A 12889-nucleotide genomic window follows, 5' to 3' on the forward strand; every position below is an offset into this window, starting at 1 on the left:
TATAGTGGCCAGCATGATGTTCTGCAGAATGTTAAAACCATCATGGTCATTGTATAATCTATCGGGATAGGGAGTAAACATTTTTTTGCAGAACGCGTACAAGTGAATTGAAAAGATTTATGAAGTATACTATTATCCTTACAATCTTTAAGCTTTTGAATGTTACACTGACCTCTGCAATTCCACCAAAAACGTGGTATTGCTTCTGACAAATTCTTGGTTTGAGTACATGCATATTGGAGGTGGAGAGACTATGGAGCTGGTTCAGGGACTTTAAACTTATAGTTCTTACATTAATAGATCTTCTATGTATCAGCAAAAGTGAGGGTTCAGTCAGCAATTACGTATATCCAATCACGCATGCAACAACTAGAATAATTACCATAAGGTGAGTCTACGGATGCTTTTGACTCATTGTAAGGTGGATTTGGGACAAGGCTTCACTTATCACCTGGATTCCATAAGCTCTCACTCTGATCAGGTATCCATAATGGCATTTTGTGTCCCATGATACGTGACAACTTAGATTTTGCATATAAAACCAAACCCAGTGCCGTTGAGTCAATTCTGAATCATAGTGACCCTATAGGACAGAGTAGAACTTCCCCATAGAGTTTCCAAGGAGTGCCTGGCAGATTCGAACTGCCAACCCTTTGGTTAGCAGCCAAAGCACTTAACCACTACGCCATGAGGGTTTCCGATTTTGCATACAACAGGCTTCAAAATATTTAGGTATTACCTTTCCCTCAATGTTCAATTATTCAAGTCAATGATTGTAGGTCCCTTTATGGAAAGATTAGAATAATATTTATTTCATTGGTAGTGCAAGCACCTTCTTTAAGAGACCTTAGCCTAGATCTCAATAAATGGACTGTAAATTTCACTGGCTCAGATCTGGTAATTAGTCAAGGGTTGGTTTTTCATGTGAGAACATAACATGAGCCTTTGCTCACCAGTTTTTTATTTTATTACTAGACAAGCCAGTACATGTCCTTGTTGGCTGTCCATCCATCTCACCCTAGGAACATTATCTCTATGGCCAACTCGATAGATTTTGACAGGTCAATTACCACCAGCTGCCAATCTACTTTGCTGTATACCGTGGTAATTAAATCCACCTTGCTTTTGATGGTAATTTCCCACCTAGCTTCTGTTACTCTAGAATTTCATCAACTCCACTGATACCAGGGAACCCATGTGAAATTTCCTTTTATCAACCCTGATCTTTGAGAACAGCCACCATAGAACTTCTCAAGGATGCTGGTACCCCTATCAATATTGCATTAGTGGAGGTCTCTTCTCAGGATGTTATCAGATATTCCATTTTCTAGTCACACATAATATGTATATCCAACTTTCTGTGCCTTCTGGCCCATCCCTCAATACTCTTCAAGTGAGACCCAAAAATGCCACGTCTTTACAGCAGGCTGTTATCATGACCAGGCTTTAAAAAGCCATCCAAGTCCACTTAGATTAGCTCCCAATTAGCCCCCAATTTATTAGCTCCCAGTTTATTTGGCAGGATATTAAATTCTGAGTCACAGGATATTGTTCTCATGTTAATAAAATCTTTCTATCTAAAAAATATATATATATTACTCAATTTCTCCATTTCAGCAGTTTTACAATTCAAACCTATCCATGCTCCCACTATTCCTGCTATTTCTTTTTAGCCAGTTTTTTGCATCTCTTTTTGCATAATGCTTCCTTTGGTCTATGAAGAGACCTGATGCTAGTTATTGTGTGGAGGCAAGGAGGAAAGACAAGTGAGAGTATTTTGGAAAAAATGCATTATCTTCTAAAGAAATTATCATATGTGAGTTCTTTGCATGGTCTCTGGACAAAGGAAGACCATCTTTCTCTAGCAAGAGCAAGAGTGTTATTTCTGCTGGTTTATATTGTTTAGTGGTATTTGTTCTCAGGCACATCCACTCAAGTGTCCCCATTTTAATTCTCAGAGTTTTCATCCTTATCTCTGAAGACATTTTTTTTTTTTTAATTGGATGACTATCAAGGCTGTGCATTCAGCCCCCTTTGCAATTTTGCCACCTTTCCAATTAAATCCTTGGCCTGATTATCAGCACAGTCTTTACTGCAGCTGCAGAAGGTAAGGGTCTCTTATAATACTGTCCTGGAAGTACTCAGGCTTTGCTAAGCTGCACCTGTCAGTCCTATTTAAAAGGCTTTTACAGCCATTAGCAAGTGGCAAGCAACTAGCAATCTTTATAATTACCATTTTACCATTTCCTTCAAGTACTAGAAAGGTTCTACACAAGCCAATTGTTCCCTTTTTTCATTTTTGTTTCGAATCTATAACAGGGAATAGTCTTAGTAATTGCTATTCTATAGTATGCCAGGAGTTAATGGCACCCACTTACAACCAGTAATGTGGTCCTTGTAGCATCTGATCACAGAATAATCTAGTTTTCAATACCATCCTGTTGGCTGCAATCTGAGTTCTCTTCCCAAAACATATGGACTAGTCTTCAGCTCCAAGAGCAAAACCTTAGAGAAGGATTTAGTTGTGGCAGTTTATCTGGAAGGTGATCCCTGGAAGCAGAGGTGAGGGGCATACGAGAGTCAGAGGGATAAGTATGAAAAGACAACAAAAGATGTGTTATTAAGCTAGTTTCTGCTGTGGGAAACTGGGACTAAACCACACTGGGTATCCTCTAAGGCATCCTGTAGAACACATCAATGATTAATCTCTATGGATGAGGAAGGTGCAACATTTAACCATCAATTCCTTAACCATTAGCTGAAGGATGGCTCCCTCCAACTACTTGTCTGGGCCTGAGCATGGGAAAAGAGTACTGTCTATGGCTTTGGAAAGGAGCCTGGGTGGCCCAAGCAGTTTGTAATTGGTTGCTAACCCAAAGGTTGGTGGCTTGAACCCACCCAGCAGTTCTGCAGAAGAAAAGGCCTCACAAACTGCTTCCGTAAAGATTAAAAACCAAGATTACAGCCCCCTAAAAAATCCTAGGAAGCAGTTCTACTCTGTAACACATGGGTTGCCATGAATTGGGTCGACTCCACAGGCAACTAACAACAATAACAACAACATGGCTTTGGAGTCTTGGTGGTGCAATGGTTAAGCATTCGGCTGCTAAACAAAAGGTCGGCAGTTTGAATCCACCAGCCACTCCTTGGAAACAAGCTCTATGGAGCAGTTCTACTCTGTCCTATATGGTCGATATGAATCAGAATTTGAAGGCAACAGGTTTGGTTTTCGGAGGCAGAGACGTATAGAAGGAATGAGTCAGAAAACTGGTCAAAACAGCTGCAGCTCAAGCGCCTTGAGGGAATGTGGTTTGTGGCACCACAGACATCAGCTACAAGTCCAGGCAGTTTTACATGGTAAGATTTTTTAGGCTTCAAAGTACAAATCACCCTCATTTTACATAAATGTTTCGGAAAAAAAGAAAAAGAAGGATTACGAAACTACTTTAGCCTTTAAAAAAAAATCAGGAAAGAACACGAATATATATTATAGATCAATTTCACTTAAGAGCACAGGTAAAAAATTCTAAAGAAAACATCAACAGGTTGAACTTAGCTGGGTATTAAAAAAGGGACTACCTAATGATCAAGTACAGTTACAGGAACTGCAGGAAAGTGTCAACATTAAAAATATCTAGGAATATTTAGTATAGTTCAGTATATTAACAAAATAAGGAAAAATAATTTAATCATCTTAATAACTGGAGAAAAAAATCATCCAATAAAATGCAGTACTCATTCATGATAAAGAGATTTATAACACTAAAAACAGAATATAAATTCTTTAAGCAAATAAAGATATATATCAAAATCCCACAGCACACGTGACGTATGTTGATATTTTATTTTGTACCCATTTAAGATTTTACTGTAAGTTCTAGCTACCACATCAGTTAAAAAATATGAAGAGGCAGGTAAACTGTAAAGAAGCATACATTTTTTTTTTAATTTAAAAACAATGTGATTGGATCACAAACCCAAGAGATTCCATAAACTGTGAGAATGAGTTTATTTGTTCATTAGTATATAAAATTTGAACCATTTATAAAATTCAGGAATGACCAATTAGAAAATGCAATAGACAGAAAAGAAAAAGACAGTGCCATTTACAATAGAATAAAAATCTCTGTGGAATGAATGTAACAAATATTCAGAGAAACTTTATAAAATCATTATAAAACTCAATGAAGAACGAAGTATTATTAAGGAACTTCAAAATAGGCCTGAATAAATGGAAAACTATAGCATATTCATGAAACAGAACATATAATTTCATAAAGATTTCTGTTTTTCACACATTATTCTATAAATTTAATATAATTGCAATCAGTAAACCAAAATGATTTTTGGAGAACTAAGCAAATATTCTAAAATTCATACATAAAATAAAAACCTAATAATAGTCAAGAAAATATAGATAAATAGTAATACATAAGAGTGTTACACAGAACACATATTTAAATGAAGCATAAAACTATAGTGTGGTTTGACTTGTAGGTCCATAAATCTATTGATCAGAATGGACAGCCCAGAAATTGAACAATACCTATGTACATATAAAACAAAGGAGAACTTGTTATATGACATAGGCAGCATTACGAATCAACAGGCAATGATGAACTATTTAAGGAAAGGTTTTGAGATTATTGGATTTTCATATTTAAAAAGGTCATTAACAATCTACTCAGATTTTACTGAAGTGTAACATCCAGATAGATAAAAATTTGAAAAGAAAAATGTAGGAGGCAGTTGTTTTGACCTCACAGCAAACAAAAGGCATTATGATAGCTCTAATGAAAACAAATTGAACTTCTACAGGATATCATACATGATGTTAAAGAAGAGTCAAAAATTGGGAGAAGATATCTGTAACACAGAAAATTGACAAACCATCAGCACCAAGTATTCATAAAATCTCCTTTAAATTGCTAAGGAAAGGATATAATAAATGGGCAAAGTATATGAAGCATGTCATAAAAGAGGAAATGTGAGTAGCCAACAAGCTTAGGAAAAAATATTCAACTATTTCAGTTATCAGTTGTTAAGTGTTGCTAAGAACAACAATGTTATTTAAAAACAAACAACATTGTTACACTATTTTAAACTGGTAAGAAATTCATAATGCTAGTGGACATTAATAAAATTGTAACGATGCATACACTAAAATCCTCAAATTTCTATTTTAGGTGGAAGAGAAATGTCACAGAGAAACTTTTGATCACATTCGCCAGAAAACACATACAAGGATGACCATGGAAGCAGTATTAGTTGTAAGGAAAAACTAGAAACAATTTAAACAGCTATCAGTAAGGAAAGAAACATTAAGTGCAAAATGTACATAAATTAAGTACAAAAATTAAGTATATAATACAATAATACAATAATACAATAAGAGTAGTTAAAATCGATAAAACAGATAAATAAATCAATACATAAATAAATAAATCAAAACTAGCAATGACTGAAAAAAGTAACTTGCAGATTAATAGCTAACATAGATAATTCATGCAACAGAGAAAACCTCTGAATTGATAATATGTGTTCACCATCAAATATGTATTTATCAAAATATGAAACAGTACTGCCTGAAAGAGAAAAAAAAAAAGTTATATACTTCATTTCAATAAAATGAAATAATTTGTGTCAGGCACTTAGTAGGCATTGGAAATAAAGTGACTGTATAATTATAGCCACTTGCGGAGTTTAGTGACCGAGAATAAACAAGAAAATCTCAATTTTAATATTATGGCATTGGTGTACCAGATTAAAAGGAGAGCCAATAAGCAGAGCTTTGTGGAGTAGGAGTGGGTAGGCAGGTTGACATAATAAAACACATCCTTCCTGTTTCTTTAAGCCACTCCATTCTTTCCTTTAAAGAGTAATGTAGTTCAAAATGGACTTGGTGGCACAATGGTTAAGTAGTCAGCTGTTAACCAAAAGGTCAGAGGTTCGAAACTACGCATGGCTCTCTGGGAGAAAAGACCTGGTGATCTGCTCCCATAAAGATTATAGCCTAGAGGACCCTATGGGGCAGCTCTACTCTGCCATATACGGTCTCTATGAGCCAGAATTGACTGGGTGGCACACAACAACATCAGTGTAGCTCAACAATGGGCACAGGTTTCAGTCATCCAAATGAGCAAACTGGCAGAGACACGTGTAGCTCAAGCTAATACACACTAAATCCCGAATCTCTGGATAACCTATTCATATCAATAATTTTGCTCGATCCAATAGCATTTCCCTTTCTTTCTGGTCTGATAGTTTTGCAGTGCATTCTGAATATATTCCCCCAGGTTTCTACAATATTGAATGGATAATAATTATATAGATCTTCCAATTCTTTTGCTGTGCATAGAACTTCATTCCAGGTCACATTTTGGTGTGTGTACTTCCTGCTGTTGTGGGTATGTGTTCCCATGTGGTCTCCTGGTTTTTGAGTCTAGTTATGGCTCTATAAACACTGAGAGTTATGGGGGTCTTAAGAAGGATCTGTGTTCACCAGCAATGCAATTAATTAATTTATGCTTTTCAGGAAAGGAGAGATAGGATAGCTTCCGCTTTCAGGGGAGGCTTGCCTTTCTTTAAGAACGAGCAGAGTGTTTCATTAAGAATATAAATTAAATTGGGAAAGGAACTCTAGGAGGAGCCAAGCGGGAGCCGGGGACAAAGCATGAAGGAGCATGGTCAGTGTAAGGAACTGTACATATGCATAATTGGGTAGATGCTAATGTGGCCAAGTCTGAGGCACAGACTGTAGGAGTTAAAGAAAGGCCAGATATCAAGGGTCCATGTAAACCATATATAGGTTTTGGACTTTTTAGTTTAAGTAACAGAGGGCTATTAAAAATATTTTTGAATGGGGAAAAACTTGGTCATATTGGAATTTTAGATGGAGCACTCTAGCTACAATGTTGAAGATGGACTTGAGAGGGACAAAATGCACCAGATGTCAGTATTTGCTAGCCCAAATTTTGATACTTCTGATGCTAATAATAAATCTGGTCATAAAGGTTTCAAAAATAAAAGCATATGTAAATGATTAAACACAATGGAAAAGGGAGTCACTTGCAAGTTGCAAGCTTAAAATTAAGTGGCATCATGAAAAAAATATACTGAAAGAGGTATTATAAACCCCTGTTTACTTTTCTAACTATTTGGCCTGGAACACTTGAATAGAAACAAATCATTATATAGTGACTCTTGTGTACCACTTCTAGGCAAGAGAGTAGATAAATTAAGAAAGGAGGTAGACTCAAGCATACCCCATTGCCATCTAGACTCCACAAGAAAATCAGGATATAGCTATTCCACTACTGATGAGCTGGTGGCACGTATTTTTGAATGGGGAAAGATTTGCTTGAAGAAGTAGAGAGAAGTTTCATGCGTGTTGTCAAAAACACTGGAGAGGGTAGTGTGGAATTTTTGTCCATGCTTAGCACGGCAGGCTGAATTTGAGCCCCTTTGTCAAAAAATGTCATGGCTAGAACCTGTAGGAGTTATTCTTCTGAAAGATATTTGAGACTCTGGATAAAAGGAGTATATGGAATTATGGAAAGACCAGGAAGCAGTGCCAGCTGGGCAGAAAGATGGGAGGCAACGTCCTGGGGGAGGGCAAAGCTGCAGTCACATGCTGTCCTCCACAAACACCCCCTAATATGCAAGAGATCTAAAGTCACAAAACGATTCACTCTTTGGATGAAATGCCACCAGGACTCAAAGGATGAAGCGAACATATTCCAGGAAACTTAAACTATGTCGCCTTCACACGTGCTTGTATTATACTTGCATCTGCCTTTGTTATACTATTTGTCCAATTACATTGAACTTGATTGTTAGACCTCTTTCTTTACAATTAGTCTGAGCTCCTAGTTTACTATCATCCCTCTAAACTCAACTCCGTGATTAAGATTTTAAATGAAATCATAAAAGCTGATATTTATACAGGTGCCAAGCACTGTTTGTGGCTTCAACTTTTATATGCATTAGAATCACCTGTAGACTTTTCAAAATATTCAGTGACAAGGATGTGTCTCTCCTCTATTAGACGCTGATTTGGTAGGCCTGGCAGAAGCTCAGGCACTGACATAGTGCTCTAATCCCCACCAAATTTTTTGAACTGTGGCTGGAAACCAGTGGTCTCTTGGAGATGTGGTTAAATCATAGATTAGTGGGCCTCATCACCAGACTTTCTGATTTAATACTTCTGGGATAAGGCCTGAAATTTGCACTTCCAATAAGTTCCCATCCAATGAGGCTGGTGGGAGGATGCTATTTTAGAACTACTGCTGAGGGCCATCTACTTACCAATAGGATAAAGTACACAATAGAATCACTTGAGGACCTTAGGTTCTATACTTCCCAGGTCCTATACTTCCACTGTCTTCAAATCCCTCGCCACCACCTCACCCTTAGGCTTAATTCTGATACAGTGTGAAATAAGAGATGTATAGTTTGAAAACACTCTCTATGTTGAATTGTTAGAAAATCAAATGTTATACCAAAATTGATAATGCTTTGTAACTACAAAGGACAATATGCATGAAAAATAGAAACTGCTTCTAACCCAGTACACAAATACTGCCCTTACAATCTCCAGTTCAGAACAATTATCACTTGATTCAAGTTTCCAAGCTGTGTATCTAGATTGAAAGGAAAACAATCTTAGAGAGGAACAATAGAAATTCAGCACATTTAAGAAATAATTATTGAGTGCCTATATTAGTTTGCATCTTGCATTTTGGGTTAGGTTTTTTTTTTTTTACTAAACAGCAGTATTTGATAACTGTGTGCCCTTGTATTCCTATTTACCTGATATTTAGAAGTACTTTAGTGTAAAAAAGATCAGACCCTGAGTATGTTTAATAAAGTAGGAATTGTTGACAGGAAGACAGAACTAGCTCGCTTTCTGCAATTATTACGGAGAGTTCAATGGAAGAAAATGGGGCAAATACCAGCCTTTCAAATACTACCTACTGAATAAAAGCAATTTCTCTATGATAAACTGAAGAAGATAATTATGGGGTGGAACAAGTACTTTCTTCAGAAAACCCCTCCCTACAAAATGAGAATGTAGGGTGAACTCTTATAAAAGGTGTCAGGTGGAGATGGTCATAGTACGAGGTTATTATTCTGCTTTCTCCAGTGCTAGTAAAAAATAAAAACAACTCCTTGAAACATACTGTGATAACATTGTATGGGAAATGAAAAATGAAACCACCACCACAACAAACAAACCACCCTTGGTCAAGCGTCTCATTAAAATTGTATTACAAAGCAATATTCAGAATACATTTTCCTTAAAAATGGTTTGAATCAGAAAAATAAACATCTAGAGTAATCTTTCTTTTATAGGGATTTTCATATCTGTCTTGGAAAGCTAAGAGTAGAGAAAGAGAATCATTAAGAGAGAGAATAAGCAGCTATCCAAAGGGCTGGAGGCAGGCAGGGAAAACAGGGAACATTGGCATACCATGAAAGATAAATTCTCTCTTAGTGATGTATGTACATTTTACAAATTTTGGTTTGTTTTAATCCCTATAAGTCTGTGGCTGTCATATGGGTTTGATGAATATTTATTAAACTTTTCTTGATGTTGAGTGAATATACAGGAGCCCTCGTGGCACAGTGGTTAAGAGCTTGGCTTCTAACCAAAAGCTGAGCAGTTTGAATTCACTAACTGCTCCTTAGAAACCCTATCGAACAGTTCTACTCTGTCCTATAGTGTCACTATGAGTCGGAATCAACTGGAAGTCTTACATCTTACAGCAGTTCATGTTAGGAACATGGTAAATTAGGTGTCATGATCTTGCTGTTAAGGCTAATTCCAGTTGCAGCCAGACCTTACCAGAAATTAACACCTGTCCAAACTTGAAGGAGCTCACTTAGAGACAGATGTTGTTGTTTTTAGGTGCTGTCAAGTCGGCTCTGATTCATGTACAAGAGAATGAAACACTACCCGGTCCTGCACCATCCTCACCATCATTGCTATCGTTGAGCCTATTGTTGCAGCCACTGTGTCAATCCATCTCATTGAGGGTATTCATCTCTTTTGCTGACCCTCTACTCTACCAAGCATGATGTCCTCTAGGGACCAGTCTCTCTTGATAACATGTCCAAAGTACCTGTGATGAAGTCTCACCATACTTGCTTCTAAGGAGCATTCTGGCTGTACTTCCAAGACAGATTTATTTGCCGTACTGGACAGTCCATGCTATATTCAACATTTTTAGTCAACACTATAATTTGATTCTTCACAGTCTTCCTTATTCATTGTCTGGCTTTCGCATGCATAGGAGGCGCCGACCTTCTGAAATTACCATGGTTTGAGTCAGGTACACCTTAGTTCACAAAGTGACATCTTTGCTTTTCAGTACTTTCAAGAGGTCTTTTGCGGCAGATTTGCCCAATGCAATAAGTCAATTGATTTCCTGACTGCTTTTTTTTTTTTAATTGGGAAATCCTGGTGGCATAGCGGTTAAGAGCTACAGTTGCTAAACAAAAGGTTCACAGTTCAAATCCACCAGGCGCTCCTTGGAAACTCTATGGGGCAGCTCTACTCTGTCCTATAGGGTTCCTATGAGTTGGAGTCAACTGGGCTGTGATGTTTTTATTTTTTTTTTTTAATTGGCATCTAGTTTTTCTACTGCTTCAATTTTTTTCTCCGTAAAGGATATGTATAATGAAAAAGAATTATTACAAGGGAAATTGGAACTTCTTAGTGATACTAACATGGTAGTCTACTGCGGATGTATACTAAAACCTTTATTCCGGTGATATTCCTCACTCTTTGAGAGAAAAAAAGAACCACAGATGTTGCACAATTAAAACAATTTCAGGCAGAAACAGAACCAATTGTGAAGATGTTTGAAGTTCCAGGAACTAGAAGGAAAATGCAGTCAGCCAGGGGTGGTTGGATGTTGTTCGACCACCTGGTGGACAAGCAAGCTCTCGACTCAAAACTCAAAAACCACTGCCATTGAATTGATTCCAACTCATAGCTACCCTATAGGATAGAGTAGAACTGCCCCATAGAGTTTCCAAGGAGTGCCTGGTGGATTTGAACTGCTGACCTTTTGGTTAGCAGCTGTAGCTCTTAACCACTATGGCACCAGGGTTTCAAAGCTCTCTACAGGTACATAAAATTTCAATATAAATACAGGAATTACTCAGGAGCAGCAGGTTATCTTTACTTTTTTTAGCGTGCTGGTTCCAGCAATAGATAGTTCACCTGGGGGAAATTGGCTTCTGAAATCTTAATACAGTATTGGGATGCAGCCATTGAAGACCTTACACGGTTAAAAGATATCACAGATGATAATTCTGTGAGTTTTCCACTCCAGTCTCTTCAGCAGCTTGAACACGAATGGCTCATTCATTAGTTTGTTTTCTTCAACCACCCCAAAGAGTGTGATAACATTATTGATCTCTTCCTTTACCACCTGCAGTATCTTAATGCACTTCAGATGAGGTATCCACATATTCTCTGCTATTTGACTACAGCTGTCATAACAAAGATGTTCGAAAATGCCGGCAGGTGCTAAAAGACCTAGTCAAGGTTATTCAACAGGAATCTTACACATATAAAGATCCAATTACAGAGTTTGTTGAATGCTTATATATTAACTTTGACATTGATGGGGCTCAGAAAAAGCTGATGGAGTATGAATCAGTGCTTGAGAATGATTTCTTGGTGGTTTGTCTTGAGAATTTAACTGAAAATGCAATTCATATTTAAGACTTTTTTGTTGTATCCATCAGTGTATCAGCATTACATGTTGGCAGATAAACTGAACGTGACCTCAGTAGAAGCTGAAAGGTAGACTGTGAATTTGATTGGAAATGCAAGACTGGATGCCAAGATTGAGTCTAAATTAGGTCATTTGGTTATGGGTAACAATGTGGTCTCACACTGTCAGCAAGTGATTGAAAGGACAAAAAGTCTTTCATTTAGAAGCCAGATGTTGACCAAGAATATTGAGAAGAAATTTTATTGGACTAGAAGGTCAGAGGCTCCTAACTGGGCAACTCAGGACTCTGGTTTGCACTGAAGAACTGTTAAAAAAAAAAAAAAAAACTAAAATAAAGATGCAACAATAAAACCATTATGTAAAGTGTGACATGCATTTTAGAAACAAAAAATTGAATATAAATTTTGGAGAATTTGGATAAAATTGGCTGTGTTTCAAAAATAAAAATATAGAGACAGAAAAAGTAAAGTAATTAATGGCTTGATTCCCAGTATCTTATGGTGGCAAAGAGCAAGTAAGCTATCAGCAAAATAAGGGAGCCAGAGTCAGCTAGAGCATAAACCGTCCTAGAAGACTACAGATATAAGTGTAAGGAGAGTGTAACTGGACTAAATCAGGCTAGGTTGAGTAACCATTGGCAACTGTCTCTAGGAGAAATGAGCTAAACATAATTATGACAAATTAAAATGCCTAGCAATATATATGCTTTAGAATCTTGCTTTAAAATTATTTACTACTTTACCTACCTTTTCAATAGAGAATAGATTATTTATATTTCTGTTTTTATATATGACTTCAGGACTTCAGAAAAAGAGCCACTTATTCACTTTGGTCAGAAAAAAAGCAAATACATAACAAAAAGTGTATTCTTATCAAACAACTTAGGCCTCTTTCCTAATTTCTATTTTATGAAGGGTATATAGATTAGTCTTTCCTCAACAAACAGAACACAACAAGTGAAATATTCACCAAGTATATTCTTGAATGGCCTGTCATGCTGTATTAAAAATCTGTCTGAGAAAGTGAATGCGGTACAGTTAGTTACTTAATACGACCCTTTTAGCCATAGTCCTTGTGACTCTAGTCATAGTCTTTGTGGCTCACACACAATGATTGAGTGGGACTATGCAAATAAGGTA

At 36.9% G+C, this 12889-nt stretch overlaps 1 pseudogene; it reads left to right on the top strand.

Moving 5' to 3' along the window:
* The first annotated feature begins 10636 nt into the window (after positions 1 to 10636).
* On the top strand, positions 10637 to 12050 carry LOC126083038 (eukaryotic translation initiation factor 3 subunit E-like; annotated as a pseudogene).
* Positions 12051 to 12889: the final 839 nt, after the last annotated feature.

The sequence above is a fragment of the Elephas maximus genome, chromosome 9, assembly GCF_024166365.1.
Source record: "Elephas maximus indicus isolate mEleMax1 chromosome 9, mEleMax1 primary haplotype, whole genome shotgun sequence".
NCBI classification, from domain to species: domain Eukaryota; kingdom Metazoa; phylum Chordata; class Mammalia; order Proboscidea; family Elephantidae; genus Elephas; species Elephas maximus.